Raw genomic sequence first — 13,623 nt, 5'->3', positions numbered from 1 at the left:
TATGTATTCTTACTTTTTGTAATACGGTAGCTGCCAATTTTTACTCTTCACCATTTTGCAATTGAAATTTTTCTTAACATTTCACAGTTTAGGCTCTTAGCTGACACTTGACTATAAATGGCAGAATCAATTTAGCATTTAAATATATTTTAATATATACCGTGTCATACTATTGCAGGATTCCTGTGTACTGTGTATAGTGCTAAATGGGTTGTAAGGTGAAATTAAGATCATTTTAAAGCATTTCTTGATAGGTGCAGTACTTTGATGATCAGTTTAACCAGAAGCTGCAAGAATTCAAACTAACAACCTTCCCATCACAAACCTTCCTCTTTAACCTCATGGACCTTGCTTGTATAGGAATGAAAATATGTGAAGCACCCTGTGGATCATTGTCCATCCTCAAGTTGTTCCAGACTGCGGAGCATTTTTCAATTAAGCATTTCATTTCTGACAGTTGAAGCGAAGCCACCGAGGCTTGAAATCTATGAATGATGGTACTTAGTGAGAAACTACCGTCCACACCCCATTAACCACCATCATTCACCCAGCAGATCCCAAGATTAGGGCAAGTCATAAGTCAAATGCACAATTCAAGTGCCTTCCTCTGGCCCCTATCTCCTCTCAGTTTTTAGATCAGCAGCAGTCAGAGATGTGAGAGGATGCTGGCTGCTTGGCTTGCTTGGCCCATAAGGGTACTTCCTTCCTAAGTATTGCTTTCCCCTTATCTTGATTTTTCAGATTAGCCAATCTGTAGAATAAAGAAGTTTTAAGAGGGGAGAGTGTCAGGTAAGACAAACACAACAGACTAAACTGACCTCTCTAAATATGTTTGAACTATCAAGTGGATTAAGACTTTTTGGTAAACATTAAAAACTGCACCGGTGTGAATCCATGGATGTACATCCATCTTTTTATGCTACATAATATCTAAATAATTAAAGTATCCATATAGATCATATAATTAAATTACTGAAGAGCTGGCTTTCTACTGATAATGTCTGAATATAGGTAATGGACAAAATCTGTAACACATGACATGCAATCCATCCAACAGCCCTGAAATAATCAATGTTTTTGTGAAGCTAATATATTACATTTTAGGTGAAACTACATCATAAAGGTGGTAATTTAACTCTACAGTACTTTTGAGACTGTTATTTTAGTGTTTTTCATTATCATTACAACGTTGGGGGTTCCTGTTATTGTTTTATTTTGTTCTATCAATTTAATTGAGATGTCTCTCTCTCTCTCTCTCTGTGTGTGTGTGTGTGTGTGTGTGTGTTTTCATGTGTGTGTTTAATTGGCCCACTGTTATCATATTTGATTGAACTGAATTGTTATTTTGTCCGTTCCATAAGCTTGAAAAAACAAAACAAAAAGAAAAGTATAATGTTATAAGAGGTTGATTTGCTTCAACATGAATACCAACTAATTACCGCAAGTCCAATGCAGTGAGACACAACAGTATTCACAGTTCATAATTAATCTACTATCTGATCTCACCATCCATAATTTTCAGCACTCTGTTGATGAAAGTTGCTTTTCTTGAAATTACGTTCAAACTACAATGAAATCAGCTTGTGATGTTTCAGGATGTCGTTGTTGTTTACCTACTTATTCACTTATTTCTATCTTTTCCTGCTCTATAATATGTATTTAATTAAGATTTCAGACATTTTGGGCCACATAACTGTAGTTCAATGTGTATAACTTAATAAACGATTAGCATTGAATGAAAATGTTCTGACCTGGTCACATCATTGATAAGTTGTTATTTGCTTAGGTGATAAAATTATACACTAAGGTGGCTTTAGATAACATATAAAAGTGATATCACATTAACTTACATCAAAGGTAATTTTGTGAGTGATGGTTCTGGTTCAATCAAAATATATTTTACATTGTCTGTTAGCTTTAATCCAAAGGAATGAGACTGAATAGAGTTGCAGAACTAGTAAATCTAATGTATAATAACACACCATACATATGACAAATAATGTGATACGATGTGATGTGAAATAAATAATTACAAATGTAATCCTACTGCAACTGTAACCACATCTCTTTCAACAATGAGTAATATCATTTGTCTTACAGTGCTGGAGCTTCACACAATTTTGTTAAGCTGTGAAAAAAAATTAATCATTTCCTTTCATTATACAACACAGCTGTTACACTGTCAATAACACACACAAAAAGCTGCAGGAACAGTCATATGCGTTATCATGAAAGATCAAAGCTTTCATCAGCATTACCATCTTCACTGTTAATGGCCATTAAAGCAGATCTCTCCTCAGCATCTGTCAAGGTGAGGGTACCGCAACTCAAGCAGAAGATCAGAGATAGGCTGACAAAATGAATCTGGGCCGGCTTTATTGAAAGTGGAGCCATGATGGTAGTATTTGTATTTCTCCAAACACTCTCAGCTTTGTCCCAGGATTATTATGAGCGGACATCAATGGTTTGAACATCATATATCACCTGTTCAGCGATGGTGGCTGAGGGCGTTCTCACATGCTGTGAAAGAGACATCCTGTGAATCACAAAGATCCATATCTTGGCTCTATAAAAGTAACAAAACTGCAACGGGTCAAACTTATTTCCCTGTTGATCAAGACGAATGTTAATGACTGCAAATCTTGCCCTATTCTTGATATGTCGAATGTAAGTTACTCTTATGAGGTTTTAAAATTGATGTTTAACCCTGTCGGTTCACATGCTGTGTGATGATCTTGAGAGAGCTTAACCAGATGTTTTATTCTCACCGAGGAACCATGGCGAAGACAATTTACTGTCACCTGCAGAGAGACAGACATTAAATTTTTGCTTATTCTATTTCTAATTATTCCTACATGGAACATTTGCAATAAGACTGCCATGTAATGCATTTTCTTCATTACTAAAGTTTCACACCAAAGTAAATTTCGCTTCTGAAGTACTTAAACTAGGCAATATTTTTCTTTAAAATTACACCCAGCTGGGTGCCCTGCTTGGTTCGTCATATCATGTGGTCACATGCCAGCAATGCATTCATGTCAGCCTGAATAACAAAGTAGAACTGCAACAGAGAGACACGCCCGATTCTCACTAATTGAAATACTGTAGACCCTATTGCCCAAATGTAATTATTACATCAAGTATGGCCGCTAGAGGAAACGGCAAGAAACAAATTGAAATTTAACGGGGGAAGTTAAACTGTCTCCACCAGTGATTGAGTGCTCATATAGTGCCCATAAGACCTGGCCTGGAATCTGGTACAAGCAAATAAATAAATAAATAAGGATAGCAAGGTGATGCCTTTCACACTCTGCAAACATACCCCGCTACCTCAGATTGAAGCTAACGCTCGCTGACTTAGAGCTCAGAGCGATTGCACTTGAGCTAACGTTAGCTACTTTAGTTAAATCGTGCAAACAGGACAGGCATCATTATCAAGTAGCATTAAACTCACAAACACATCGTGACAATCGTCCAACTCAGTGCGAGCCCCAGAGCGGGGGAGAGAGGCAGGGGAGCCAACTGTCTATCACAACTGTCAATCACAGCAAACCTACCATCAAACCTACTATAAGTCTTTAGATTTTTTGTGGTCATTCTGGTGGTCATTTCTAAACGCACACTTATTGGATGGCTTGAATTTATTGATCAAGACCATAATGACATTATGAAAATCATTACTGACTTAGTAATTGACATTTTTTTGAATGGGAGTCAATTGGAGCCAGGGATTTTTTGGAACCAGCATCTACTTCTACGTCAGCTTCAGGCTTAAGCTGTAGTTAATTGCCACTTGGAAAAGATGCAAGGTCACTGAGGACAGTGCAAACAGAGGTTAAAAAATGTCCGTAAATGTCAAAATGTATCAACGTGAGTAATAAAGATTCAACTTTAGCGGAAGAGAGACAAATGGTGAAAGATTTGGGGAAAATAACAGGAGTTCTTTGGGGAGTTTTGAATCTGGTCAGAGACTGAGCTGAGCATGGTTAAACGGCAGAAATTCACTTCACTTTCTATCTGAACACAATAACATTTAGTGACACTGATAAAATAGTGGATAGTTAATACAAATCACTTTTTACATTGCAAAATGAGAGTAATTTCTGACACTAAGAAAGAAAAGGTGGAAGATGGCCACTAAATCAGACTCAGATTAGTCCTACTGGCTCCTCTTGCTGCCATTTGGAGCTGCCATTGACCTGCTTTAACTATTATTGGTGTTTTTACTTGATAAAATGATGTGCCCTGGCTTGTAGAGATGTTATTCCCACAAAGGTTTTAACTGTAGAAGAATAATGAGCTCTCTATCAGCAGGGGAACATAATTACAGCTAAATACAGTATCTAGGTTATATCAATACGCTTCTCCCCTGGCGCTGGTGTTGTGACTCCTCTCACGTTCTGAAGCTGTCAGCAGGTCGGCCGCAGGGAGCTCAGAGTGCAGATGACAGGTGGAAGAGCAGAGCGGCCGCAGAGGAATGAAAATGGCACAGCTTGGACAGCATGGCGACAAAACGTTTCAAGAGGCTCGCTAGTTCAGAGGATCTAGCCAAGAGATGCTATCCAGACGCCCCTTTTTTCGCCTTAGTTGAAGTGCTCATTCCATGAGTCAGTGTGTCGATCACTGGTTGTGAGAGGGGGGAAAGGGAGGGAGATGTTAGACTGCTCTTTTTTCTAAGCTATGATCTTCAGGCTTCTGCTTTGGCAAGACAACGGCAGATGGGAATGTGTCGATATTAGCAGAGGCCCTCTGCGAGCATGGACACGCCATGCAAAGTTCAACAGTGTCATGCTCTGTGTCTGACTCTGCTGTGTAATGCTGTGAATGGTTTCCTTCTCTTAACCTCTTCAGTATCTCTTTCAGTGAAAACGTGTGCCTGCATGCTCATTTCTTTTTGAAAGATCCTCAGGGTTTGTTCCAATAAAACATCATTACTTTGACTGATATTGACTTTACAAACCGCTAATAATCTTTTGAAATGGAGGCATTTAGATTCAGACACAATCTTGAAAAGGAGCCAGTTGTTGTTTTGAGGTTAAACCCCGCACAACACCTGCTTCATCCTCAACATAAGAAGCAGCAACAGGCTCTTTTTAAGCTCTGACATAAATTAACTTGTGTCCTTCTTAATAAAAGCACCATATCTGGTTTCCGGGGGGGGGGGGGGACTACTACGATCCATCGGGACTAATGCATTTTCCTCCTGCTGGAAGGCTGCACTCCTGACGAGAGAGACGTTTCACACAAGCTGTTGAAAATGGCAGCCACTTCACTCATTCTTAATCCAGATATTTCAATCTTGACACTTTTATGGGTGGACAGTCAAAGGAGAGTAGAAGTTGCACTGACGTGGAACAAAACAATCCCCTTAGTTACAGTAGCTAGGAATTTGGCCACGGTAGAAAGACGCAGATGTGGAAGATCACATTTCAGATGAGCGTTGATACACCAGTAGCACCAACAAGCCTCTGCAACTATTCTGCACAGAGGTATGTGCCACACTTGCCATGGAAAATCAGGATTTTGTTCGATAGCACATTAACAAATTTCATCTTGAAGATTTCATCAATCCAACTTTTTTTTTACCCAAAAAAGTGGATCATTAAACATGGCGACATGGCCAGACAGCTGAAATCTGGAAATAGCTAACATGTCTGCTGTGGCTGTGTGTTTTCCTCCACCTATGGCGCCCTCACCACTAAAATCTAGTCACCGCAAGTGGATTGACCTCGCTTTGTAACTGGAGACGTAGTTGTACTTTGGAATTCACAAACTTTCATCTCTGCAGTCAAAACCTTTCATCGCAAAAGGCTCAGCGTCTTGATCTGCCGTCAGTTATCTGCCAAGAAAAGTAAACACGAGACAAAAGGCCCGCACTTAAAGAAATATAGGGTAACGGGAACACTGAGAAACATTTTAATTATGGGAAGCTCATGGACGCTTAACATGTTCAAGTGATTCGCCAACTCCAACCAGACAGCAGACTCAGACACTTGTTGATACGTATTCAGATTTCTTAAAAAGCTGCAACATCGTAATTATAATTCCTCAATTTCAAATATTCTGAAGTTAAAAGTACTCTCTTTTGTTTCAGATATAACAGCTTGGCACTGGGCTTATTTTTAAATATAATATTAATGTTGAAAACATATGTAAAATCACTTAGGAGACAATTAGACTGAGGTTTGGCGCATTGAACCTTCACATGGGGCAACAGTCTTAACAGAAGTAACACAAAACGTTGTGGTTTATGTAGATTTAAGTTACATTTCAATTCCACTCTCAGTATATAACCCATAATAGAACTGAAAACCGTCCTTCACCAAACTCTGCCTGCCTGGTTCAGACTTCACACCCCTAATATGTCTCCAAGGTCTCACATAGCACCTCCAGATCCCCAGAAAATATAACCCAGTTTTAATGGGATGAGTAATATTTAATAAGTAAAATCAGGGTAGTTAACCTTTAACCAGACACAGGCAGGGGTGTCAAAGCAGAAATTATGAGTTGATTTAGGAAGTTGAGGTCATTTGAGACAGAATCCTCAGATATGTCATCTTCATCATCTTATTTTAGATCAAAAGGCTCTTAAATAAAGCTATATCACACATACACTTATGTAAACACACCCAATCTCATTTGTTTTCAGCTGATCTCAATCATGAGCCAAGCTAGTTCGGAGTGCTGCATACAAGCAGCTGACTGCCTTAAGATTTCTTCTCTTCCCTCTTCCTTTAAAGGAGCAATCATTTCTTCATTAGCCTTTTATTTGTTTCTAACTGTTCCACTTCAGGGGTAACACACACACAGTTTATTTGGGTACTCTTAATTACAAAAGGGAGATCGTCTGCCCTCCTCGCCAAAATGAATGTCTCTCTCAGCCTCCCAGAGGGCAACAGCAGCTTAGAGTTGGACTGTATCTGATTGCATTTTCCAGGATTGATGAAGTTATCGAAATACTGACCAGACTGACTTGGACCTTATCTCGCTTGTATACGGCTGTGAAGTCCTTAACCCGTGTCTTTCACCCTTGAGGTGAAGAGGATTAAGAGGAGAAAAACCTTTATTTCCTATTTGTTAGTTTTTGAGATTTTTTTTCCTTCCAAAGGAGAAGCCCGAGGGCTGTGAGATCAGTCACTATAAATTACATTGCAGTGCTGTTTCTCTCTCCAGATAGCCGTTCAGGAGGTATAGCTACCTTCAGGATCTTTTCATTTTTCGTGCCGTTATTAAACACAGTGATAGAATCGTCTTCCCCTAGTTGATACAGAAATGTCAGGGTTGACAACAGAAGAAGAAATATGGCTCGCTGTTTGCACTGTACTGTCGCTTTCAACATCAGATCAAAGACAAAACCTCAAATACTTTTGCAGATACAGCTGAGCACCCTCACATGCATGTACACAGAAATACTGTCTCCTACAAATAAAGCTCTTACAAAGCTAATGGTTTAGTGATTTATACTCACTGGAAATGTTAGACCCAATGAAGACAGCAGTGTTATGTCTTACAGTGCATTGAAAACGTATCATGTGGAGGTCAAGGAAGTAGATGAGTGTCCAATGACCCAGTTTCCTTAATATTAACCAGGTGGTTTAGTGCTTGTCCTTAATCATACCTTTACAATATTGTACTTGCCAAGACCAATGTCTCCCCAACCGTAACCCTGCACTGTAGCTTCAGTTGCTGCTAAAGCTGTTATTAGAGGTTTTCATGGGTCCATTCAGTTCCTAGTAACCAAGACCTAACTTTGAACTTTTCAGGCCAGGTTCAACTTGTATTCAGTCTAACTGGCTCGGGCAGAGTCCTGTTCTGTACTTCTTTATCACGCCTGTGGGTCAATATGTCTGATACCTGAGTGGACACAAGCAGATTTGCTATCAGTTCTGGTAGATCATAATCATCACAGAAGAAAAATACATTGACAAGAGACAGAGAGTGTGAACTGTGAAGAGTATAATGCCTTTATGACCCCACCTATCCCTCACTTAAGGCCACCCTTAAGGTTATCCTGAGTAAGTGTATATCTTGGCTTATCACATTTTGGATTAGGGTTAATTATCCTCTATTATCCTCTGTTTATTTCAGACAGGTCTTAAATACCTGGAAATACTGGTATTGAAATACTTGGAAATAGTAAATAGTAGGCTATTTACACATCCAGGATCAATTTGGAGTTGTGTTTTTGTCCATCTGATGATGTTTAGTCCAATCCTAAAAGTAGAGTGAATCTCCTTTTAGCTCAGGTTTTATCTCCAACAAACATATCTTGCTCTTTAGCAGCTCGGTGTGCAATTTTTCTTCACAAGCTTCTTGCTAACTTTTTCCACTAAGAATAGGTTTGTTTTGTTTTACCTGTTTGCAACCACCTACTGCTGGAAACAGGTTTGATGGGAGTGGTGAAGGTCAACCATACAATAAATGTGCAGCAAAATCAAAACAAGGATAAATAAGGGATAATACTTCTATCTTTTAATCTTTTGTGGGGTTATAACTAAAAGCAGCACCTTCCATGTTTAAATCAACTCAATTATTATACAAAAACATATAGACTAGCATACCTTAGTGAGAGCTGTCATAAGCAGATATTGTAGGAAAAACAGACAAAAATTGCCAATTAACATTTATGAGATACTATATGTTTAGTATGAATATAACTTCAAAATATGTTTGCATTGAGCATCTTGGAAACATGTTTAATTTGATTTAACATGCTGTAGTTTCCCACAACATATGTTTATCTAATGCAAAATGTCTGTACGTGAACTTGTATTTCTTAGCAGAGACTGTTCCACAACACATAAACACCTACACTACTTTTCCTGTACGTTATTGATATCCATCCAAAATCTTGGAGGGTTAGGCTAAAAGGCCTTAAATCTCATCCACAATTGATTATGGGCATCGAACTCAGTGTACATTAATTCAGTTTAAGGCCATTAAAAGAAGAAGAATGCTTGGGCTTGCAAATGGCAAACTACGACTGTCAACTGCATGATGTATGGTAGCTTATTATATTACCCTCATTATGATTAATAACATAGGAAGGGATCCTCCATTCTTGTCGAGATGGAAAATGTAATTAGCTGCCTTGGCTGGCGTTGCAGCCAGGCCTCCTCTTGGCTGCTCACTTCCCCAAGATAAAACACCCAATTTACAGCGGGAGACTCAGCATCTACTGGATAAAGAATCTGCAGCCGGTTACACATCATGCATCTGATTTCTGTTTGTGCTTCTTGTAAATCTTTTTTTTTTTTTTTGTATAATCTCACAAATAACACAACCTGTGCAATTCTTTATAAGCTTTGTTAGGACTGAGGCTGTTGAAAATAATAGTTTGAGGCTCACATGAACCTCCATTCTTCATTCTCAGAGGTATAAGAACTATTAAACTGCTGATTTTTTATTAAAGTAGACGAAAAGGGGTGAAAACCATGAAACAACACTTTCCCTTATAATATAATAAAACACACTGGTGGCTGTGTGACTAATGATGATCACATACTGGAGATCATATAGTTTTCCCACATTTGTATTTACCACCGGGTAGAGTGTGTGTGTGTGTGTGTGTGTGTGTGAGGGTTGTGCAAAGGGTTGGTGAGGTGTGCTGGTGATGATGGTGGAAGTGAGTAATGGCGAAGAGCAACGGGAGGGCATTCTCATCATTTCTGCCGCTGCACCTGCAATCAGCACCTATGAGACTGATCGAGCTAAACATCAATTAATGCAACAATATCCTCATGGAGACCCATCTCGCTCTCACCTGGCCTCACAGCAGCAGCTTTCTGATTCCAGTAATGACTGCGATGAACCAGGAACACACTGAAGGAAGATGCCGATTTAGTGTTGTTCATTATTCTCAATGCATTTAGCTTTTTCTTCTGCCCCAACACATGATATGATAACAGATTTAATTCACTCTGTAGCTTGATGCAATTCTGCAATATGATTATTTTCCAGTATTTCTTCATCATAATGAGTTCATTTTGTTCAAACAATGGGAATTCAGATAATAAACGATACATCCACAGTTTGTTTTTTTGAATTCTTTATTATTTATAAGGCAGCTTGTGTTGGTTAAATGTATAAATTAAAGCCCTCTTGAGCAACACATTTCATAAAAATTCAAAAATACACACTGTTGTTGCAAGGTTATGAAATAAAGGGGTAAAAATACAAAGATTATAACAGTCATGGCATTATGGAGCAACAGAAATACATACAACGATGCACAAACATCATATCATTGATGTTGTTAGTATCGAGCCAAAGTCTGATTATGAAATATGAGAACGCTTGTCTGATGAAAGATGTAAATGAAAGTTTTCTTGGAAGTGTGAGTCACTTTTAAGGAAATACAAAATCAAATTCATTGGGTGACATTTTTGCTCCCAAAAAAAAAAAAATCTTGCTCTAGCTGAAAGCAATAACAATGACCAAATTACTTAACATACTTGCTAAATTATGTTCACACTAAACCAGCTTTGAGGACGGAGCAGTCCGATGGAAAATGAGTGTAATCAGATTATGTGTTTGAGCCATTGAATCCAAATGGTTTAAGTGAATGATTACATTTTCAAGCAGGTATTCATTACTAGATCACAGATTGAAAGCAACAACCCAGATCCTTCTCATTAGCTCGGCCCATACTGTAAGAGGAGAGACTGTCCTGGAACCAAAAGATAACAAAATCTCTCTCTGATACCGTCCTCCACCAGAGAATATCAGCATTGGTTTATTTATATATACTTAAAAGGGAAATATTGTACTTTTTTGTGATTTTATGTTAATTATATACTGTTAAGATGTCAGATATATATGCTAAACGTGATCAAAGTATGTAGAAATGTCCCCTGCTTCTTTAACCTTTGTTGCTAAGGTTGTTGCTAGGGTTTTTCCACGTGCTGTCTGCATTGTCCATTGTCATATTTCAGGCTCCGATCATATACAGATTGACAGAAGTTGACATTTTGCGTAGGAAAGTAGTGAAATCCTACTACTATTGCAGTTTGTTGACGTAGCTCCTGGAGCTGGCGGACGTCTGTCAAGTGGTGAAACCTCTCTAAGGAAGAGATCGAGGTGGATGTTTGGGCTTACAAATGGTCTTAAAAACCAAAGGCTAGTGTTCACCTCTCCATCTCCACATTATATCTCCTTTAATCATGACTACAACCATAGAGGTGACAGATTGGTTGAGGCATGCAGGCCATTCTACATAGCAATATCAAACATTCATAGGGATTGTTTTTGAAGGTAATCATAAATGACCTATTTTATCTGAATATCTGAGGTATGACTTGTCTTCTGTCCAGCTAGTCTGTTCTCTCTGGAGTCTGCTTTGGATAAAATGACTCAATTGTGCTGATTTCTTGCTCCTGTCTGTGGACAATGCAGCTGAAAGTGTTGTCTCAAATAACACGCACCGGATGTTTGATAATTGCTGTCATCGGCAAAAAAGGTACACAGATTCATATTTAGGGAGACTCAGTTTGGTCACATTGGATCATACTGTACTGTAACTATAACTGAAAGGTGATGCTTTTTGTTGTCATAACTTGATATGTGGATGTCGTTTTTGACAATCTCTATCAGCTCATACTGTTTTTTAGAACTGTATCCAATCCAAAAGTAGATGTAAACCATCAACAACCAAGTGAAATATAAAATAAAATGTGACACATGCAGCAATTAGATACCAAGCCTGAAGTCCTGCGGTGTGAACATAACACCTCACTGCCTCGGCAATCACATCTGCCCTGATTGGCCTGGGTTCAACTCCCATCAGCCCCTTCTTCACAGTCTCTCAGCCTTCCTACAGCCTCAATAAAGAAAATATAAGGCGCGTGTGATTGTGTGCGTACGTGTTGAGCGACTCTCCTATTAGAAGAAGGAAAGAAAAAAGAAAAAAAAAACAGCAGCCAGCAGTCGACTAACAGCAACTTGAGATGGCGGGCTTTCATCCATCACTCTGCATGTTCGTGGACGCCATATGAAAACACAAACAAGCAATCAATTGTTTTGCTCACAGCTTGGGGCCTCCTAATAGAGCACATTTATCTGACGCCGCGGTGGTAGCCCCAGCAATACTTTAATTTGTGAGACATTATGTTGAGTTAATGCCTACCAGGTTGCCATTCAACCGGGGGGACTTGGCACATTTGGCGGCGCCGTAGAAGCCGGCATCGTGCTGTATTGTGCTGGGACACTGTGATGTAAATGATCTCACCCGCTGTATCTTTAATGGGTTGTGAAATGAATTTATGTGGGAATATTTGCAGAAGATTATTGCATTGTATCATGGCGTAATTAGAGAGCAGGAACTTCGCTCGCCCCATACGGAAGCTGATGTACGCTGCATGGTCGGTTCTCTGTTTGTCCTTCGACCGCCCCTGTGATTGAATGGAGAGGGCCTGGTAGAGAGAGAGAGAGGGAGAGAGAGAGAGAGAGAGAGAGAGAGAGAGATGGGTTGGGGGGTGGTAGTTGGAGATGAAGCGAGAGGAGAGAAGCCAGGCTCTCTAATAATGATGCGCCCTCAGGCCTAATGTGCCATCTCTCTCTTTCTCTGCTGGTCTCGTAAACACACACAGAGTGCATGTTTTATTCTTCCTGAGACGGTGCCAATAAAGAGTTCATTTACAAAAAAGCCTGTTTTTTGGCCTCATTTTTCCAAAATAAGTTTAACGTTAAACTAATCATTTAATTTCACACATTTCTCAACAGTAGGTGAAAGAGATGCATTTCTTACATCACCTACTATCCTATCACTATCCTTCCACATCCAGGATTATGATGTTAGTGTGATGTTGACTGATTTTAATCCAGTTTTATCATTTGGATTACTTGTTTTTTTGATTTACATGCAATAATGCCACTATTGTTCTTGTGATGATGATGAACTTTGGGTCATCCTCTCACTGCTCTGTTCATGATTCCCTTTGGGTCCCACAACAAGCCACTATACTAATAGCTACTGTGGGAGACTGAGTCCTCTACATTACGCTCTCTTTACCATCGCTTCAAACTGGAAAAGGTTTTTGCCATTTTCTCTTCATTTTCTCACTTGATTCCACGCTCTCAACCTAGACTCTAATCATGTAATAATAATGCTTTGTGTGTTTTGAGTGAAAAGGGAGTTAAAAACAAAGATTGCGATAATCATTCAAACAGAGTATAATCGCCGTACAGGCTGGTGTACTCTGAGAATAACACATATCTGCTGTTTTCCATCTTCCTCTGAGGATTTGATAATCCTACCTTTGATTTTCCTTACATCTATCATACACTAAATTTAGCTTAATAAGTTACCTTTGTGCTTAAATGAGGTGAAATATATGTTCTGTAGTTAATGATCACCATAGCAACCAATAATAACAAAAAACACTTGAGCTATATTTTCAAAAAATAATTTATTTTGGGTGTTTTTGCTCTGCTACTAATCTGTATGAAGAAACTGGATGGATCATCATATTAAAAAATACATTATAATAAACTATAAATATTAAATATTAAAGCATCAAACAGAAAGGAAACAGAGGTTTCACTGCAACTAGGCTGAATTTACTGTATGTAAACATCATAACAAATATAATAAATGTAATGTTAGGTCTATACAGAATATGATAG

The sequence above is a fragment of the Scomber japonicus genome, chromosome 8 (genome assembly GCF_027409825.1).
Source record: "Scomber japonicus isolate fScoJap1 chromosome 8, fScoJap1.pri, whole genome shotgun sequence".
NCBI classification, from domain to species: domain Eukaryota; kingdom Metazoa; phylum Chordata; class Actinopteri; order Scombriformes; family Scombridae; genus Scomber; species Scomber japonicus.
The sequence above is the reverse complement of the archived record's forward strand: the minus strand, read 5'-3'. Positions refer to the sequence as shown.